The sequence below is a fragment of the Acipenser ruthenus genome, chromosome 43 (genome assembly GCF_902713425.1).
Source record: "Acipenser ruthenus chromosome 43, fAciRut3.2 maternal haplotype, whole genome shotgun sequence".
Classification (NCBI taxonomy): domain Eukaryota; kingdom Metazoa; phylum Chordata; class Actinopteri; order Acipenseriformes; family Acipenseridae; genus Acipenser; species Acipenser ruthenus.
This window is the reverse complement of record NC_081231.1, coordinates 3,686,604-3,708,831: the sequence shown is the minus strand read 5'-3', so window position 1 is coordinate 3,708,831 and position 22,228 is coordinate 3,686,604. Positions and strand designations below refer to the sequence as shown.

Sequence of the window (22,228 nt, the reverse complement as noted above, 5' to 3'; positions counted from 1 at the left end):
TCTTGGTTATTGACAAGGTAGCACAATATTCATACAGGATTAGCGTAGCAACAATAAACATATTAACACATCAGCATGATTATAGAACTTTCTAAAAGATGAAGATTCCCTTATAAGGGGTTGTTTTTTAATGAAGCAGTTTCGCCTCAAAGTAGACATAACGGCGCCCTAACTATATCCCTTTTATCTCTTGAGAAACACATTCCAAGCAGTTCTCACTATAACGTACTGTGCTCAGAACACCACACGATAATGCACTGTGCTCAGAACACCACACAATTGTCCTTAACCCTTTAGATGTCATCACATATTTCAGTCCCTCCTTTGGACCTTCGAACAATCCGGGCCGAGATGGTCCAAGTGACAAGACAGAGGTTACTAGCACATGTCTTTACACAGTCACATCGTCCTGGGGAAGTTATTCATTGCGGGTTGTCAGTCCCATTAACCGGACATGAGAACAAATGGATTCAGTTACCAGTCCCTGGAGGATGCGTCTTTGCTTCTTCATCACACATTTCAAATAACACAATAGCAGTCCAGAAATCAATAATGCAAGCACAGATAATACTGTCCTGCCATATTCCAAAAATCAGCCCAGTCCACACCAGCTGATTCCCCTGTTAAACCACACAGAATACCCCACCCGCAAGAGCTAATATGAGTTGACCGGTGTTGCCAGCCAACGACGCCTGTATCCTGGCCACATTCAATTGGGAGCTAATATCTGCCAACTGGGCCTCAACGCGCCTCAATGCCAGTAGCATGCCTGTATGGTTGATCGTCTTCATCCAGTCCTCTACCTCCTGTAGAGTTGCAGAGATATTTATTGGAGGGGTTGGGTGCAGGCTCAGGTGGCCCACAGTCACCACCCCACGTGGGTCAAAACACACGGTAGGGGCGTCGGGCTTACCTGGCCGCACCGCCCACTGGCATACTTGCCACTGAGGTTGTGACACACCATGTCCCATTCTGCATCTGGGCACCATGCTCATATCCCAGCTTTGGGTGTACAGTGACATCCATCACCTGTGCTGACAGGTTTGTGCTACCAGCATGGTCACATAATATGGCATCCCCGAATTCAATACATTCAGCTGACCTCAGATACAGCGTGGCATTAGCGGTAGTCCAGCCCACCCAGGTAATTTATGGAACAATAACCTGCGCTCCAATTACTACCCCGATACTATTTACTCTCATTCCGGTGCTGTGTTGGTTCTGACTGGCGGTGTATGGGACAACTAGAATAAAACATATATCATTATTACAACGTTCTGTCTGAATAACCATATTATCTCAGAATTGGCGACGTACAGGGTATCCCGTTCGTGCTAATTTCCGTATCACCTACCGTTTCCATGCTCCCCCTAACATTCTGTTGTGCAAATCTCTAATGGCTATTATAATATCTCTGGTTAGTGCTGCTTGCATTCTATAACATCGCGCCTCCCTTGTTTTCAAATCTTCAGATATGACGTGTAATATAACACGTAATATCAACAGTTTCCTGTCATCTGTTCCGCCATGGCCAGCTTTTAAATGGCATCTCCCATCTTCAAAAACTGCTCATGGTTCTCCCGTTGCTATTCAATACTATTTACAGAGTTCAAACCTGAATTTACAGCTCCGAACCACCCCACTATGTCATCAAAGAACTCCCTCTTCTGCCTACTACTGGCATTGTGCTGATAATTCTTTATCTTCTGTGTTATGGTTTTGTTCAATATTTTAACTAATGGGTTAAATTCCCCACATCTATCAGCATATTGTTTTACTACACTACTGATACTTACTCTAAATAATGTTTGGAGCCAGTTAATCCCAGTAAACAGAGGCTTCACCCTGCCCACTGGCACCAGTCCGCCTGGTGGAGAGGGGAGTAAGGGAGGACATCGAGTAGTGTGGAGCTGCAACTTCATGCCCCCTATGTACCCATGGGTTTCCCACATACAATTGCCTGCAATAATCACCCTTTTGTAATATTTACACATTTTCACCCACTGGTGTTCCCCAAATTACAGCCCCAGCGCCCCACAGTTAAGTTATACACATATTGTAGTAACTGGTCTGTTAATTTGTCCCAGTTTTCTTGATACTAATTGGTACATTGGACCCCATCAACACCATCCCCTGATCGATTACATATAGCATGGTATGTGACATTATCTACTCTCTCATTACAGGTGGGGCATTGCTCGTATTGGGCTGCCCTCATAGTGGTGTTTCCCCCCAGTAAGCAAACAGGCTGCCATGTTCCTTCTATGTCACCCTCGAAAGGTAGTGGCCTTTGCTGCTACCCATCTCCGTCACTCTGTCTAAGGAGCCACGTGCAATTACTCCATGGGACTTTAGCGAGTTCCTTCACGGGGAACGTCTGCTTCCAGATCCAAGGGTGTTGGAGCGGATCAGGTTATGGAATGACATGATACCTGCAACACAAATCATATTAATTATCACCTTCCTCTGCACCTGCAAAAGAAGATGAGACATTAGTTGCAGGGTATTGTGTTTCAGCACACTCGAAGCCTGAGGTATCTACTCGGGTGTAATGTTTGGTTTGTGACCAGTGAACCCATTTTACCCCGTGGGGGAGCTTTACTGCCACACTAGTATGTGTTGCCATCAGCACTACATAGGGGCCATGCCAGCGCGCTTGCATGCCCCCAGCCTTAGGCAACATCATTATCATTATTTCGTCTCCTGGCCCTGGTCTGGAGGTGTCATTTCCCTCCTTTTGTCGATTTTGTACATCACTGATTGATTGCTGGTGTCTGCGCTTGTGCATACAGTGCTTTCAGATGTTTAGAAATACTAATGACATAGTCCTGTAACTTGGAATTTGCCAACAAAGTCCGAATCCCGCCCAGTCCAAACGTCAGTAGGGAGTCTCATACGTCTCCCAGTCATGAGCTCATATGGTGTCAGTCCCGTCGCTCGAGAGGGGGTTGCCCGAAGACTACGCGGTGATCTGATTCAAGCATTCAAAATTCTAAAAGGTATTGACAATGTCGACCCAGGGGACTTTTTCGACCTGAAAAAAGAAACAAGGACCAGAATAGGAGGCACTTTTTACACAGAGAATTGTGAGGGTCTGGAACCAACTCCCCAGTAATGTTGTTGAAACTGACACCCTGGGATCCTTCAAGAAGCTGCTTGATGAGATTCTGGGATCAATAAGTTACTAACAATCAAACAAGCAAGATGGGCTGAATGGCCTCCTCTCGTTTGTAACCTTTCTTATGTTTTTGTAAACTTTCTTATGTATGTACAAAATGTAGAAGACATGCTGAAGTGCCTTAATAAAGATCAGCAGAGAGTGTTTGACCACAATGCCAAAACTTTGCAATAACAAACTGAAACAAATGCCCCATCCTCTGCATGTTTGTGAGTGGCACTGGAGGCACAGGGAAGACTTTTTTCATTCAAACTGTCACAGCATGGGTGAGACAAAGCCTGGGAAAAGAAGTGGCAAGCACAGCACCCACTGGAGTTGCAGCTTACAATATCAGTGGGATGACCATTCACAGACTACTAATGCTTCCAGTGGAGCATGGAAAAACACTGGTGTATTGTAACCTCTCTGATGAGGTATTGCAATGCCTTCATACAGACATGCGAGATGTGACCCTCCTCATTATTGATGAGGTGTCCATGATTTCCAATGTCACCTTATTGTACATCCATCTTCGTCTGTGTGAGGTTTTCCAGACTGCTAACACAGATGATGGCTGGTTTAGAAAAATAAACATCTTACTTCTGGGGGATTTGCTACAGCTTCCACCTGTGCATGAGAATCCACCTTATGTGCCAGTTAAATCACAAACTGACTGGCTCCATGGGATCTGTGGATCTGTGGAATTTGATAGATAGATAGATAGATATTTATGAAATTGTCATTTTAATATACATCTCAATTACAATGCATGTATATTGATCTTACTTTGATTTCTAAATAAATAGGAAACAGAAACTCTGTGAACTTACCTCTCAGGAGTAAATCTCTGCAATGAAGATTCTGCTGAAAATTCACTGCCAGAGACATTATGACATCACTTTCCTTTATGATGTCACTTTCATGTCAGTGCTGCCATGGCGCTGTGCTTATAAACAGATAACTGCATTTAAAATGGCTGCTCCGGGCAAGGGGAGCAGCCAGTCTTCTTCAATACAATGAATAATTATTCATTTGAAATATCTGCAATGCAAGCTTGTCCTGTTGCTTTTGCTGGTCTTTCTCTGCTCTGCATACCAGTGATGGCCTTCTACTCAGCGTGCAGATCTGCTGTGCTGCTTCACTGCTTTCATTCAGTATTAGGTATTAACAAGTTTTGTTTTTTTTTGGTGATACCTTTTTAATAATGAAACAATAAAAAAAAGAAAGTCATTTTTTACAATCAAAACATGTAACTTAAAAAATCAGACATTTTGTTGTCTTTCAACCTTTTCAGTTCATTTGCATGGTTTCTAACGTTAAAGTTTCTAAAACATTTTATAAAATACTGTACTTGGACTGTTTAATACAAACCTCTCACTCTCTGACATATATTATCTGATTTCATTATTCATTCAATACATTTAGTTTATTAACCGCTCTGTCACTCCACTGGGTAGTTATTCATATAATAAAAAGCATTTCATTCAAAGAGCTTTGGTTTTCTAACACCTCTCAGGTTTTTCTTGTGGAATGGGACGCTTTTTAATCACAATAAGACACCTCAGGACATCTTTTCAAAGCTTTTACGCCAGTCTTTAATTAACTCCTATTTATTTTAAAGAGGTAAACCACCTGTTCATTTTACAAAACTAGAACCAGACAGCTGAGTAATACACTGTATTTCAAGCCCTCTTCAGCACTCTCAGTGTGTTTAGTTTTTCATGTTGTAACATTAACATGATGTTTTGTCCTTTTTAAAATCAATAGCAGTTAATTAAAGCCTGGAGGAAGCGCTTTGATAACGCGTCCCCTCGAGTCTCACAGAGCAGCGCACTCCTTGGCGTGTCTCATTGCTGGTGACTCTTCTGCTGCTGTGGACGCGGCTCTGTTGCCTGGTTTAGTTCGCAGCGCAGTCTGAGGAAGATTCTAAATCTGTGCCGCTGGACAGCAGGGAGGAATACTGTCCTGGATAAAGAATAGGAGACAATCATACAGTTTAAGAGAAACTAAATAAAAGCATGGGGTAGAAATAGCAGAGGTTACCGCCTGGAAGTTTACTCGTAAAGAATGACCTTTCTGCGACCCTGTGCTGTATTTACCAAAAACAAGTTCACACGCCCTGAACCTCCAAGACTAGCGAAAAGAAAGCTATGAAACTGCGCCCATGCCTACGCCATTTTGGATCTGTTTGTGACAACGATGCTCAACTTGAATTGACGTACTACACTAATAAAAAAACATTATCAGGGGTATACCGTTAGTGTTTGAACATCTAGTTGTGAAGAAGACGACGAAAAATAGCAATATCAGTGCACAAAACACAGATTATATATCTGAGAAAAACTCGCTGCCTTCAGTCACAGCGTCCCGGTTGATAAAGGGCTATACCAATCATGGGGCCGAGGGGGGTTATCTGAATTCAAATTGTATTCCCTGGAAAAGCTATATGAGCTACAAACAGCTCATTTACAATTTTGAAATTGTAAATTATTAGTAATACTTAATTAAAATATCTCCGATATGACGATTACCTTTGTGGTCCATATTAGATGAATTGCCAAACAGCAGTGAACAGTTTGTATTTTGCGATTGGTATATTCCTCGTTCCGCAGCGGCTCCCCCCGTTCTGTGAAAGGCAGACGCGGTCAAACACAAAGGGAGAGAAGAGATAAGAGGTGAGCGAGGCTTTGTTGAGTTGTAAAATATGTTTTAAAACTACAGAAAAAGGTATTACTTTGTAAGGGCCGGGTTGTTATGAGTAGAAGCGCATTGTTTTTGTGTGTGTGTTGTATTTGTGAAGCGGCGTGGCTGTGCCATCGCGTTTGTTTTTATTCATCCCCCCCAGTTGCAGTCTGCGTGCCACGGGCACAGTGATGCCAAATTGGCGGGTTTCCAGCCAAATTTGGTTTGTTTGAAAGCATATAGCGGGTAAATATTGTCTTTGGCGGTCTGGCTATTTTTATCGTGCATGTATTTTTTTCTATTTTTTTGATTATGAGGTTATCACCAGCGCACAACTTCAATCACCACGCCGTGTATAAGCAGGGGTGAGAAGCGCTCCCGATGAAACGTGATTTCATTTATTTTACATGCATGTTTATTTTTAAATCCACTATAGCAATAAAGTATTTTGATTATCATGCAGTACATGTAATGCATATATTAAGTAGTGTGGAGTAGTGGTCAGGGCACTGGATTCTTGACCGGAGGGTTGTTGGTTCAATCCCAGGTGGGGGTCCCTGCTGCTGTACCTTTAGTTTTGAGCAAGGTACTTTGTCTCGATTGCTCCAGTAAAAACCCAACTGTATAAATGGGTAACTGTATGTCAAAGCAATGTGTAAAAAAATAATGTGATATCTTGTAACAATTGTAAGTCGCCCTGGATAAGGGCGTCTGCTAAGCAATCAATAATAATAATGAATACAGGTTCAATATAGATATATATATATATAGACTATATTACAACTTTAAAACAACATAAGAGATCATTTCCACTCAACTGTTTATAAAAAACAACACATTTTAACAATAAAAATAAATTGCATGATTAGTCACACAAAATAGTGCATTTATTAGTTTTATTTTAATATTTGTTTATAAAGGGTAGTAATGTAAAGTTATATTTCTAAATGTTGGGAACTGTACATTATATATATTTTTTGTGGCACAAATACTACAATAAAATTAATAAATGCATTATATTGTATATGTGACTAATCATGCATTTACCATGCAGTTTATTTTTATGTGCAATTATATTTATGTTATAGTGTTATCCACTATAATTAAATGAGAAAACATAATAATTCAAAAGACAGTCTATTATTTAATTTAACAGTGTATAAGGCTGAGGCATCGTATCGTTTGATAACTATCAATAGTTAAGCCTGTTCATGGTTTTTGTGTAAAAGGTTTAAGCAAAGGAAAGCTTTCTTCTTATTTTGGAATCGGCCATTATTTTTTGCATTAAGCGCAGAGCTTCTCTGCTCCCCTCAGGTCTGACTCTCTGAATCTGCATGCGATTGAGCTCCCCTTCTCCTGTTACTTCAATTGTTTTATGAAGTGTTTTAAGAAAGAACACTTTTTTTTTTATTTGTCACCTAGATATGGGTCACTGAGAATGAAGGTCTGTAACAGTCCCAGAAACTGGGAATACATTTTTGGATAGCTGAAATCAAAAACATAACAGACTGTTAGTAAGAGAGCTACAGCACCTAGTATGGTCTCAGCCTGACAGGACACGGTAATGCTGTCCCCACTAACACTGCCTCCTTCAGTCTCCCGTCTTCAGAGAATAGGACTGTGTGGTGCTGTTCCTCGCGTTGTTGCTGCTGCATGCTTTTCAACCTCATCGTCAGGGATGTTCTACAAACATGAGTAAGACAATGTCTGAGTAAAAACTTTTAAAATTGAGCTATATATATTTTAGAGTACATCTATGTGAAATTACCTCAAAATTGTGAGTAATTGTAGTTTCACTTAAGTTACTGATTGATTGTACAAGCTTTGACAGTGACTTTCAAGTGTCCTTTCCTTATGCAGGACTAAACCTTTTACCGACTTTTGAAAATAAGGCCATTTGCAAACATACTCCACAATGGAATAGTAAAAAAGTACTCTGTATTAAAAACAATTCATCCATCTACAGCAAAAGGAAAGCTTCCCCTAAAAACACTATTCTTTGCATAGCTTACGTAAAGCTTTTTAATCATCTCCATCACAATTAAACCTATTTTTGAGAATCAGTGTTAATATAAATAAGAAATCACATCTCTAAATCTTGTAAGATAAAAATAAAATAAAAAATTCCACGTCCAGATAATCTTTGTATCAATAGCATTATGTAAGCCACTGTATGCTAACAGTAGAATGACATTCCTGTTTCTCCACAAACAGTCCTAGTCTTTTCTCCCTTTCCCTTGTCATATTTGGTGTTGATTTCCATGTTGCAGAAAACATCAAGAAAGTCTTCCTTCTATAAAGAACAACCAAACCATAGTTTATACACACGTACAACTTCAGGCCTCGTGGGCCACTGCAGGGTCGTCTTGTTTTCATTCCAACTTCAGGTCTTAATTGTTAATTGATCTAATTATTTGGCCATTTAATAATATTTAAGGTTTTAATCGACATTTTTCAGGATATTTTGCATATTGATGATGTTAAATAAACTTGATTGAAGGTCCAGTATCCAGAGATGGAGTCTCGAGACCCGGTCTCGGTGTCGAGGCCACATTTTAAGGTCTTGGTCTGGGTCTCGGGCCATCTGGTCTTGGTCTGGGTCTGGGTCTTGGCACGTCGGGTCTTGGTCCTGATAGCAGGCAGCACGCAGATTGGTCTTATTCATAAACATTCTCAAGATTATTTTATTTCCTTTTTTATCCTTCAAAATCCACTCACTTTTATACATTGACAGCTAATAAATACAATATAATGTAGCCATTATACTGCAGAGCAGCATTCAAATTACTAAATTTAAAGCATCAGACTTCGTGCTGCTACAGCGTCTCTCAGCCCCTCTCATGAAGCAAACTTTCCTCCTGCCACCAGATAGATGGGGTAGGGGGGAAGCGCATTATGTTATAGCATGAATTCTGGTTTTTATTTTTCATGCAGTAACACAACATGTATGAAAATACAATAATCGGTTACTGGCGCAGTGGTTTTTAAACAGGACAAACCTCTTTTAACAATAGAAACAAGTACGTAAATTAACTTGCCCTCAAGGCCTTTTGTATTTCTTGTATGGGTAACAACCAGGACAAGCTCAAATGAGACTTTTTGTAGCCTATAACATATAAAATTATATAAAATATAATAAAATTAATTGAAAATGATCTTAAGATAAACGACTTACCTCAGACAGACTAGAGATGCTTTACCTCAGGAAAAAAATAGCCGTTGGCGACTTCGAACAGCTGAGCGCGAGCCAGAGAACTCCTGACCAGCCTCCATCCAAATGGGGCTTATCAAAGCCAGTGTTTCGCTGCTGTTTAACTAAATGTTATTTGACAGATCCATGTTTGTATGGCAATTTTGTTTACTTTGTTTTATTTAATAGTTTCAAGTCTCGTTTGTTTAAGTAGATTAAACATATTCTACAGATCGATAAAACATACAGTTAATACTTAATTTTGTTGCAAATGTTTCTGCATGATGTGTGTGTGTCTTTCACCGTGAAGATGGCATCAATAAACACATGGCATTTAGCTTATAAATATGTCACACGTTCTTTGGTTTTACAGTGTGCACAGTATTAATAATGGCTGTAGAAATAGACATAGACAAGCTTACCATGAAACGTTTTCTTTTGACAATCCCCTGTTCACGATGTAAAAATCAGTGTTGTAGAACATGTACCAATGTCTCTGCTGGGAGCTGTCAACATCAAAACTATTTGCAGTTTTCCTATTTAAGAGTTCTTTAAATTCTCTTTTGAGCACCCAAGTCAAAAAGTGACTTGTGCTCTTTCCAAATCAAAAAAAGCTAAAATCCCATTCTGATGGTACACATGATACAGGTATCGTAATTGCAATTGCTGAAAATTTTGTGAAAGAAGGAATGATGTTGGAATAGTTCTCAATAAAAACCGTGCAGGCCTCATCCATGGTCTTAAAAACATGATTTTTGAGCATGTGTTTTACTTGTCCAAATTCTTGGCTGAGAGTCAACAGGTAAGATGCTCAGATACAGATTATTGAGTTGCTCTAGTACCAAGGACATGGGCAGTGCTACATGGGATACTGAGACCTCCGTGGCTTTAAAAAAAAAAAAAAATAGAAGATGCAGGGAGCAGTGGAACCATTTTTACACATTGCATTGCATAAAACTACTTTGCAATATAAACAAAATGATTGGGTAGGTATGCAAAGGAGATCGGTGGTCTTTACATCTGCGTTTTAGAAACGCGCTGCTGTTAACATCAAACAAAATCTGCATTTATTCATTTGAACTACCCCTGAGTAAAAATTAAGAAAAACAACCAAGATTGTTCCAGAAGTTGTATCTTTGGTCAGACGTATGAAGCATCCCGGCAACGGCAGTCCCCAGTGAGCAGGTATTCAGTAATGCTGGGCAGATTGAACGCAAGTGCCAGTCATCGCTTAAATTAAAACAAAATGTGGACGCTATCCTGTTCCTTAACACAATTAAAACATAAGCAATGGCCAACACTCTTGTACTAAACTGCTGTGAACAGTGAGAACTTTTTTTGAAATTAGTTTTATTCTCTTGATTGGTTGTTACTCTGACTATGGATTTAAACAACATTTTGCTTTGACCCCCAACTGGCACAAATCAACATGAATAAGGTTAACAAACAAAACAATAATGGGATATATTTAATTACTATTGTATATGCGTAAACTGATGTAATCAATGTAATATGTGTAATGGTTTTTAAAGCGTTACTTGCAATGTTGCACAGTAATCCACAGCTCCACATGTATTTTTTTTACCCTTTCGTAACGTCGGCTTTTTTGGAGAACGATATATCGATAGTGAAAATATATCGCCCCAGCCTTAGTGTTTTATTAAAGTGTTATTCTTAAAACAATGTGATTTATGTCTAGCGTACATTAGCGAAATATTTTTTCACGTAAAATGTAGCTTTTAATAAAGATTCTGACAATTTTTTTATTTATTTAAGTTTGCTATATTTTACAATTGCATGATAAGACGTTTAAAACAAAGACTGATCAGCCTCACACAGATATACAGGGTGTTCAATGTAGTTCACACACAGATATACAGGGTGTTCAGTGTAGTTCACACACAGATATACAGGGTGTTCAATGTAGTTCACACACAGATATACAGGGTGTTCAGTGTAGTTCACGCACAGATATACAGGGTGTTCAATGTAGTTCACGCACAGATATACAGGGTGTTCAATGTAGTTCACGCACAGATATACAGGGTGTTCAATGTAGTTCACGCACAGATATACAGGGTGTTCAATGTAGTTCACGCACAGATATACAGGGTGTTCAATGTAGTTCACGCACAGATATACAGGGTGTTCAATGTAGTTCACGCACAGATATACAGGGTGTTCAATGTAGTTCACGCACAGATATACAGGGTGTTCAATGTAGTTCACGCACAGATATACAGGGTGTTCAATGTAGTTCACGCACAGATATACAGGGTGTTCAATGTAGTTCACGCACAGATATACAGGGTGTTCAATGTAGTTCACGCACAGATATACAGGGTGTTCAATGTAGTTCACGCACAGATATACAGGGTGTTCAATGTAGTTCACGCACAGATATACAGGGTGTTCAATGTAGTTCACGCACAGATATACAGGGTGTTCAATGTAGTTCACGCACAGATATACAGGGTGTTCAATGTAGTTCACGCACAGATATACAGGGTGTTCAATGTAGTTCACGCACAGATATACAGGGTGTTCAATGTAGTTCACGCACAGATATACAGGGTGTTCAGTGTAGTTCACGCACAGATATACAGGGTGTTCAGTGTAGTTCACGCACAGATATACAGGGTGTTCAATGTAGCTCACGCACAGATATACAGGGTGTTCAATGTAGCTCACGCACAGATATACAGGGTGTTCAATGTAGCTCACGCACAGATATACAGGGTGTTCAATGTAGCTCACGCACAGATATACAGGGTGTTCAATGTAGTTCACGCACAGATATACAGGGTGGTCAATGTAGTTCACGCACAGATATACAGGGTGGTCAATGTAGTTCACGCACAGATATACAGGGTGTTCAATGTAGTTCACGCACAGATATACAGGGTGTTCAATGTAGTTCACGCACAGATATACAGGGTGTTCAATGTAGTTCACGCACAGATATACAGGGTGTTCAATGTAGTTCACGCACAGATATACAGGGTGTTCAATGTAGTTCACGCACAGATATACAGGGTGTTCAATGTAGTTCACGCACAGATATACAGGGTGTTCAATGTAGTTCACGCACAGATATACAGGGTGTTCAATGTAGTTCACGCACAGATATACAGGGTGTTCAATGTAGTTCACGCACAGATATACAGGGTGTTCAATGTAGTTCACGCACAGATATACAGGGTGTTCAATGTAGTTCACGCACAGATATACAGGGTGTTCAATGTAGTTCACGCACAGATATACAGGGTGTTCAATGTAGTTCACGCACAGATATACAGGGTGTTCAATGATTAAACTCCATTAATAGAAAATGCAGACTGGCGTGAACCCTCCCTTTAAGTAATTTGCGCATGCGCAGTTTAGGCGATATCTGCTGTTTTCACAGTCTACCAATTAGGGTTGGATATTAATGACATTTTCAGTCATCGATTATCGTCTGCAGATTATCAGGATAATCATGATCATCGGCCAAATAAATAAAATATGTAATTTCTTTACAAATGCCTCTACACATTTTCAAAGACCAGCATCTTTAATAAAAGTTATGAAACAATGGTTGGTTACAAAAAAGCTAAAGAATACAACCAAATGTGTTTGTCTGGTAACATTTCAAATGACAAAATATAGGCTACTCATGAAAAAAAATGTGTTTTAAAAAAAATTCCAGTTTATACAAATTTTATAAATTGTGATAAAAAATATCAGCTGTTGACAGTTTGAGTGGATTACATCATTTCCACTGAACAGCCTTTCAGACTGAGCTCTTGTGGCTGGCAAACACAGATACTGGCAAGTTAAAGTGGAAAGATGTGGAAATGACTGGGTATGCATCTTCCACCAGTTCAGTGTATTGGCCTTGATATCACTTCAGGTCAGCTGAGAACTGAGAATCTCACAGACAGGTCTCTTGATTCTCACACTGAACTGTTTCTCACAGACAGGTTTCTTGAATCTCACTCTGAACTGTTTCTCACAGACAGGTTTCTTGAATTTCATGCTGAACTGTTTCTCTCACAGACAGGTTTCTTGAATTTCACGCTGAACTGTTTCTCTCACAGACAGGTTTCTTGAATCTCACACTGAACTGTTTCTCACAGACAGGTTTCTTGAATCTCACACTGAACTGTTTCTCTCACAGACAGGTTTCTTGATTCTCACACTGAACTGTTTCTCTCACAGACAGGTCTCTTGAATTTCATGCTGAACTGTTTCTCACAGACAGGTTTCTTGAATCTCACACTGAACTGTTTCTCACAGACAGGTTTCTTGAATCTCACACTGAACTGTTTCTCTCACAGACAGGTTTCTTGATTCTCACACTGAACTGTTTCTCTCACAGACAGGTCTCTTGAATTTCATGCTGAACTGTTTCTCACAGACAGGTTTCTTGAATCTCACACTGAACTGTTTCTCACAGACAGGTTTCTTGAATTTCACGCTGAACTGTTTCTCACAGACAGGTTTCTTGAATCTCACACTGAACTGTTTCTCTCACAGACAGGTCTCTTGAATCTCACACTGAACTGTTTCTCTCACAGACAGGTTTCTTGAATTTCATGCTGAACTGTTTCTCACACACACAGGTTTCTTGATTCTCACACTGAACTGTTTCTCACAGACAGGTTTCTTGAATCTCACACTGAACTGTTTCTCTCACAGACAGGTCTCTTGAATCTCACACTGAACTGTTTCTCTCACAGACAGGTCTCTTGAATCTCACACTGAACTGTTTCTCACAGACAGGTTTCTTGAATCTCACACTGAACTGTTTCTCACAGACAGGTTTCTTGAATCTCACACTGAACTGTTTCTCTCACAGACAGGTTTCTTGAATCTCACACTGAACTGTTTCTCTCACAGACAGGTTTCTTGAATCTCACACTGAACTGTTTCTCTCACAGACAGGTTTCTTGAATCTCACACTGAACTGTTTCTCACAGACAGGTTTCTTGAATCTCACACTGAACTGTTTCTCTCACAGACAGGTTTCTTGAATCTCACACTGAACTGTTTCTCTCACAGACAGGTTTCTTGATTCTCACACTGAACTGTTTCTCTCACAGACAGGTCTCTTGAATTTCATGCTGAACTGTTTCTCTCACAGACAGGTTTCTTGAATTTCATGCTGAACTGTTTCTCACACAGACAGGTTTCTTGATTCTCACACTGAACTGTTTCTCACAGACAGGTTTCTTGAATCTCACACTGAACTGTTTCTCTCACAGACAGGTTTCTTGAATTTCATGCTGAACTGTTTCTCTCACAGACAGGTTTCTTGAATCTCACACTGAACTGTTTCTCTCACAGACAGGTTTCTTGAATTTCATGCTGAACTGTTTCTCACAGACAGGTTTCTTGAATTTCACGCTGAACTGTTTCTCTCACAGACAGGTTTCTTGAATCTCACACTGAACTGTTTCTCTCACAGACAGGTCTCTTGAATTTCATGCTGAACTGTTTCTCTCACAGACAGGTTTCTTGAATCTCACACTGAACTGTTTCTCTCACAGACAGGTTTCTTGAATCTCACACTGAACTGTTTCTCTCACAGACAGGTCTCTTGAATTTCATGCTGAACTGTTTCTCACAGACAGGTTTCTTGATTCACACACTGAATTTTTCTCACACAGACAGGTTTCTTGAATCTCACACTGAACTGTTTCTCACAGATAGGTTTCTTGAATCTCACACTGAACTGTTTCTCTCACAGACAGGTTTCTTGATTCTCACACTGAACTGTTTCTCTCACAGACAGGTCTCTTGAATTTCATGCTGAACTGTTTCTCTCACAGACAGGTTTCTTGAATCTCACACTGAACTGTTTCTCTCACAGACAGGTTTCTTGAATCTCACACTGAACTGTTTCTCACAGACAGGTTTCTTGAATCTCACACTGAACTGTTTCTCTCACAGACAGGTTTCTTGAATCTCACACTGAACTGTTTCTCACAGACAGGTCTCTTGAATTTCATGCTGAACTGTTTCTCTCACAGACAGGTTTCTTGAATTTCATGCTGAACTGTTTCTCACACAGACAGGTTTCTTGATTCTCACACTGAACTGTTTCTCTCACAGACAGGTTTCTTGAATCTCACACTGAACTGTTTCTCACAGACAGGTTTCTTGAATCTCACACTGAACTGTTTCTCTCACAGACAGGTTTCTTGAATCTCACACTGAACTGTTTCTCACAGACAGGTCTCTTGAATTTCATGCTGAACTGTTTCTCTCACAGACAGGTTTCTTGAATTTCATGCTGAACTGTTTCTCACACAGACAGGTTTCTTGATTCTCACACTGAACTGTTTCTCACAGACAGGTTTCTTGAATCTCACACTGAACTGTTTCTCTCACAGACAGGTCTCTTGAATTTCATGCTGAACTGTTTCTCTCACAGACAGGTTTCTTGAATCTCACACTGAACTGTTTCTCACAGACAGGTCTCTTGAATTTCATGCTGAACTGTTTCTCACACAGACAGGTTTCTTGATTCTCACACTGAACTGTTTCTCTCACAGACAGGTCTCTTGAATTTCATGCTGAACTGTTTCTCTCACAGACAGGTTTCTTGAATCTCACACTGAACTGTTTCTCTCACAGACAGGTTTCTTGAATCTCACACTGAACTGTTTCTCACAGACAGGTTTCTTGAATCTCACACTGAACTGTTTCTCTCACAGACAGGTTTCTTGAATCTCACACTGAACTGTTTCTCTCACAGACAGGTCTCTTGAATTTCATGCTGAACTGTTTCTCACAGACAGGTTTCTTGATTCTCACACTGAACTGTTTCTCTCACAGACAGGTTTCTTGAATCTCACACTGAACTGTTTCTCTCACAGACAGGTCTCTTGAATTTCATGCTGAACTGTTTCTCACAAACAGGTTTCTTGAATCTCACACTGAACTGTTTCTCTCACAGACAGGTCTCTTGAATTTCATGCTGAACTGTTTCTCACAGACAGGTTTCTTGATTCTCACACTGAACTGTTTCTCTCACAGACAGGTTTCTTGATTCTCACACTGAACTGTTTCTCTCACAGACAGGTCTCTTGAATTTCATGCTGAACTGTTTCTCACAGACAGGTTTCTTGAATCTCACACTGAACTGTTTCTCTCACAGACAGGTTTCTTGAATTTCATGCTGAACTGTTTCTCTCACAGACAGGTTTCTTGAATCTCACACTGAACTGTTTCTCTCACAGACAGGTTTCTTGAATTTCATGCTGAACTGTTTCTCACAGACAGGTTTCTTGAATTTCACGCTGAACTGTTTCTCTCACAGACAGGTTTCTTGAATCTCACACTGAACTGTTTCTCTCACAGACAGGTCTCTTGAATTTCATGCTGAACTGTTTCTCTCACAGACAGGTTTCTTGAATCTCACACTGAACTGTTTCTCTCACAGACAGGTTTCTTGAATCTCACACTGAACTGTTTCTCTCACAGACAGGTCTCTTGAATTTCATGCTGAACTGTTTCTCACAGACAGGTTTCTTGATTCACACACTGAATTTTTCTCACACAGACAGGTTTCTTGAATCTCACACTGAACTGTTTCTCACAGATAGGTTTCTTGAATCTCACACTGAACTGTTTCTCTCACAGACAGGTTTCTTGATTCTCACACTGAACTGTTTCTCTCACAGACAGGTCTCTTGAATTTCATGCTGAACTGTTTCTCTCACAGACAGGTTTCTTGAATCTCACACTGAACTGTTTCTCTCACAGACAGGTTTCTTGAATCTCACACTGAACTGTTTCTCTCACAGACAGGTCTCTTGAATTTCATGCTGAACTGTTTCTCACAGACAGGTTTCTTGAATCTCACACTGAACTGTTTCTCACAGACAGGTTTCTTGATTCACACACTGAATTTTTCCTAATATAGAGGCTGTGTGGTCCAATGATTAAAGAAATGGGCTTGTAACCAGTAAAAATAAAAAAAAAACTGAAAGATCATAATTGGATTGGTTAATACTTGGTGGAAGCACCTTTGGCAGCAATTACAGCTGTGAGTCTGTTGGGATAGGTCTCTACCAACTTTGCACACCAAGATTTGGCAATATTTGACCATTCTTCTTTACAAAACGGTTCAAGCTCTGTCAAGTTCCTTGGGGAGCGTTGATGGACAGCAATCTTCAAGTCATGCCACAAATTTTCAATTGGATTTAGGTCGGGGCTCTGACTGGGCCACTCAAGGACATTTACCTTTTTGTTCCTTAGCCACTCCAGTGTAGCTTTGGGTTGTTGTCATGCTGAAAGGTGAACTTCCGTCCCAGTTTCAGCTTTCTTGCAGAGGACAGTAGGTTTTCCTCAAGGACTTCTCTGCACTTTGCTCCATTCATTTTCCCTTCTATCCTGACTAGTGCCCCAGTCCCTGCCGATGGGAAACAACCCCATAACATGATGCTGCCACCACCATGCTTCACAGTAGGGATGGTGTTCTTTGGGTGATGCGCTGCGTTGGGTTTGCGCCAAACATAACGCTTTGCATTTTGGCCAAAAAGTTCAGTTTTAGTTTTGTCACACCACAAAACTTTTTGCCACATGGCTACAAAATCTCCTGAGTGTTTCTTTGCATACTTCAAACAGGATTCAAGGTGGGTTTTCTTGAGGAATGGCTTCCTTCTTGCCACCCTACCATACAGGCCAGATTTGTGGAGTGCTTGGGATATTGTTGTCACATGCACACTTTGACCAGTCTTAAAAGCCTGAAGCTTTTTTCATAAGCTCTTGCAAAGTTGCCATTGGCCTCTTGGTAGCCTCTCTGATCTGTCTCCTTCTCATCCAGTTTGGAGGGACTACCTGATCTAGGCATGGTTGTGCCATATACCTTCCACTTCTGCTCCAAGGGATATTCAAGGTCTTTGATATTTTTTTATACTGTATCCCCTGATGCGTACCTTTCAACAACCTTGTCCCGGAGTTCTTTTGAAAGCACCTTGGTGCTCATGGTTGAGTCTTTGCTTTGAAATGCACTACCCAGCAGAGGGAACCTACAGGAACTGCTGAATTTATCCTGAAATGTGACTCACTACAGTTTAACACCGGTGGAGGCCACTTAACTTGGTGTGTGATTTTGAAGGCGATTGGTTACACCTGAGCTAATTTAGGATTGCTATTACAAGGGGGGTGGACACTTATCCAACCAAGCTATTTCAGTTTTTATTTTTAATTAATTTTCTACAAATTTCTACAATATTTGTTTCACTTGGAAGTTGTGGGGTAGGATGTCTAGATCAATGAAAAAAAAAACTATTTTATGCATTTTAATTCCAGGCTATAAGGCAACAAAAGGTGAACATTTTGAAAGTGGGTGTAGACTTTCTATAGGCACTGTATGTATGTATGTATGTATGTGTGTAATAAATTGGTAAATATAATAAATTAGTAAATATGGACTGGATGAGGGCTATAGTGGAAAATTATTGACAGGGGGCTATAATGCCCGAAGCGGAGCACATTGCATCTTGGAGGAAACGGTAGTCTCCCCTCTGGTCAGATATTTTCCTCTATGAGCTGACTCTGCAGTACATAAGAAGTGACTAAATATGACTTTATATATTGTAAAGCCTAAATATTTGCATACTTTTATTATGTGTTTTTCACATATGAAAAAGGTAAACATTTTTGGCAGTATTTTGTTTAAATATAGTTTTTTTTTCTTTTGAAGTACGTTTTGTAATTCCTTTTCTGTGAAGTCAGAATCACTGTTCATTAGTTTTTGTATTCAGCCATTTTCTCTTGATGTTACGAAAGGAGGTGGAGGGTGTTCCTTTGAAAAGGGGCAGGACTGGCAATGATGTGAACCAATCACATGTCAGAAGGAGACTGTTGCCTGGTGGTGTAAGGATGTTTGCCTAATAGTTTGATCTGTTGTTGCTCCGCTGGTGAGGCTTTAACCAATCACAGGCCAGAATTTCCAATCACTTGCTAACAGCTTCAATTAATTGAAGAAACAAAATCCTGTATTTTCACTGTGGAAATCTGTTAACTTGTCTGTGCAGTCAATCAATCAAGTTCACGGCACCTTTGATTTATAGTGTGTTGTATTCTGTTTTATGCTTAGTGTTTTTACAGTCTTGTACCGTCCTCTGCATGCTGCCATTGCTGGTAGCGTCACATGACATTATTGTTTACTTTTTGTTTGTGTTTATTGATTAAATCCTGTGCGTCTGTGTCAGCGTAACAACGTCAATCTCCCTACCTCAGTCTCTTATGTGTTCTCCTTGGTCTCCTGAGGCAAGTATACCAGGACTCTACCACAAGCATGCACTACAGTTCAGGGGCTATGTGCACCCGTACGGGGCCAAAGCCAGCCTAGCTCTGTGCTCAAGTGTAAGCGGGGGCTCAGATGATAAGAATCTTTGAATCTGATCGAACCTAAGCCAGTTCGGGTCCAAGTTGTAAGTGTAAACACACCAAAAAAAAGCAGATCGTAATACTTTATTTCATTTTCTGTTTTCAGGACTGCCTGGTCTTCGTGAAAGCCAAAGAACAAATATGGAGTCTGTTTACATTAAACAGGAGGAGATTCTGGAATTGGTACCTAACTGCATTAAACAGGAGATGCCTGGACTGGAGCCTGTCCACATTAAAGAAGAGACTGAACTGCAGCTTGTCCACGTTAAAGAAGAGGAGACTGAACTGGAGACTGTCCACATTGAAGAAGAGACTGCACTGAAGTCTGTCCACATTGAAGAGGAGTCTATTGACTTGTTTAAGGATTCAAAAAACATATCCCGGCCAAAGTCATCACATCAATGTACTGAGTGTGGGAAGAGCTTCAGTCGACCAGGAAGCCTAAAAACACACCAGCGAATTCACACTGGAGAGAAGCCGCATCACTGTACTGAGTGTGGGGAGAGCTTCAGTCGGTTAGAAAACCTAAAAAGACACCAACGAATTCACACTGGAGAGAAGCAGTATCACTGTACTGACTGCGGGGAGAGCTTCAGTCGGTTAGAACACCTAAAAAGACACCAGCGAATTCACACTGGAGAGAAGCCATATCACTGTACAAATTGTGGCAAGACATTTGCTTTCTCCTGTCGAGTGAAAAAGCATAAATGCCAGTTTTGAAAGTGCAGACGAAGCTGATAGAAATCAATATTCCACAGTGTTACAATGGTCCTTGTTTTCGGTCCTTCCAGTCCAGGTCTCAACCAGGTGGTAAATGAATGAATCAACCGTTTTATAAGTCATTCAGGACCTCATTGGAAGTGAGGATCAATGCTCTATACCAGTCAATACTGAGTGTGATGGTCCAGTGATCTTTTTCTTTTAAAGGAAACCTGTTTCTGTACCAACCTATGTAATCATGCTTTAGTGTACATATGAGAATGAGTGTGTGCCAAAGCAGCTGTCAGTCTGTTTTTAACCACTTTAACTCCAAATGTAAAAATGAAACCCCTTCCCAGGTACCAGATTTTGAAAATAATAATAATAATGTTTTCAAACCTGTAATTGCTATAAAATGTTAACATATGATGAATAAAACACAAATAAATGACCTAAACTGTGTTTTTTGTTAACCCTTTATGTTGCTGTGTACTACATACCCATATTCAATACAGAGATAAAAATGTTTTTTTTTTAACAATATAAACAAAAACGCTGCTAATAACAATAATAATAATCAGTAAACAGTAATTATCAAATAAAAATCAAACAACATCAAAACGTGTGCCATTAGCGACTTGCTCTGTGCCATTTATTGAAATGTTCAATACAACAGAACCCGGGGTTGCCTTTGCAACCACTGCACATTTTTCTTGTGTCTCTTGTTTTCATTTTCGTAGCAGACCCTGTACCTTTTTTACTGTGTCTGCTTCGCTTGTGTTGGAGGGATAGTCACAAATGCATGTGCACACCTACTTTGCGCAGGCATTGTGATGGATCTGGCTGCTGCATTGCCTGTACCCAGTGCTGTGTTTTGCCTGTACCCAGTGCTGTGTTTTGCCTGTACCCAGTGCTGTGTTTTCAAACCAAACAGCTTCCCGTTTGCAGCTGGCTTACCTGTAAAGTAGCTGCATGCTCTTCTGTTTGTACTGTTCTTGGCTCCACATCCTCTTCATCATCATCGCTGAGTGATAAGTCAGCATCACTGTCGCTGGTATTGAAATCCTCCGAACCAACTTCACTCCCGTTGCTCATTATAGAAAGACCTCGTACGTTGCCATGTTTAGCTTTCGCTAAAAACTATATAAACTATAACTAAACAAGTAAAACTAATAATAAATAAAAAAGTAATAATTTAAAACATATACAATATATATATATATATATATATATATATATATATATATATATATATATATATATATATATATATATATATATATATAAACTTGTAAAAGCTGAATGGCTTCCTGCAATATATCTCAGCCTTCTAAACACCCACAGCTATATTGGAATCGCTACATGACACGCAATTTTTCATTGCACATTCCACAGTACTAGCACTGCCTTAGAGAATGAAACCTGAAACCCTAGACTGAGAAACTGATCATAGAATAGAATGGGAAACTTGACATACGCAGGTACGGCATGGTACTGTAAGTGGGTTCTCATTAGACGTACGTGCGTACATCATGGTGTTGAAGTGGTTAATAAAACAAAAATGAATCCAACTTGTTCTGTTATTCATACTATTTATCCTCCATTATTAACATAGACATGTGTTAGTATTCCCTTTTAATGCAGTCATATCTTAAGAACAGGACAAGCTAACAGTCATTATTAACATGTGTAACCATAGATTTCTTTTTTCTATAAAGGACCTGCATTCTTTTCTTTTATTACATTTTTTAATGTTTGTCTTTCATTCCTAATACTAATTCCTAATCCACTCCAATGACTCTTTTCCCCAGTCTATAGCAGACATTGGTGACTGACTGGTTTTCAAAAGAAAAAAATAACTCATTTACAATATAGTTTTTAGACTGTGGCAATGGAAACTAAAATACGTGTTTGTATTTTAAAAAATAAGACACATTCTACTGTGCAGTGTTTCAAAATAACAATCTATTGTGTAGTGTTTCAAAGTAACTTTTATTATTATTATTTATTTATTTCTTAGATGGCCTTATCCAGGGCGGCTTACAGTCATAAACAAAAATACATTCAAGAACTAAAATACGTGTTTGTATTTTAATAAATAACACACATTCTAC

General features: G+C 39.7%; 1 long non-coding RNA gene across 1 annotated transcript; it reads left to right on the top strand.

Annotated features, from left to right (window-relative positions):
* The first annotated feature begins 5,674 nt into the window (after positions 1-5,674).
* Positions 5,675-19,847, top strand: LOC131709460 (uncharacterized). Its single transcript, XR_009311538.1, has 2 exons — positions 5,675-5,832; positions 19,522-19,847. It is a non-coding gene; the product is annotated as an uncharacterized LOC131709460 (long non-coding RNA).
* The last annotated feature ends 2,381 nt before the right edge of the window (positions 19,848-22,228 follow it).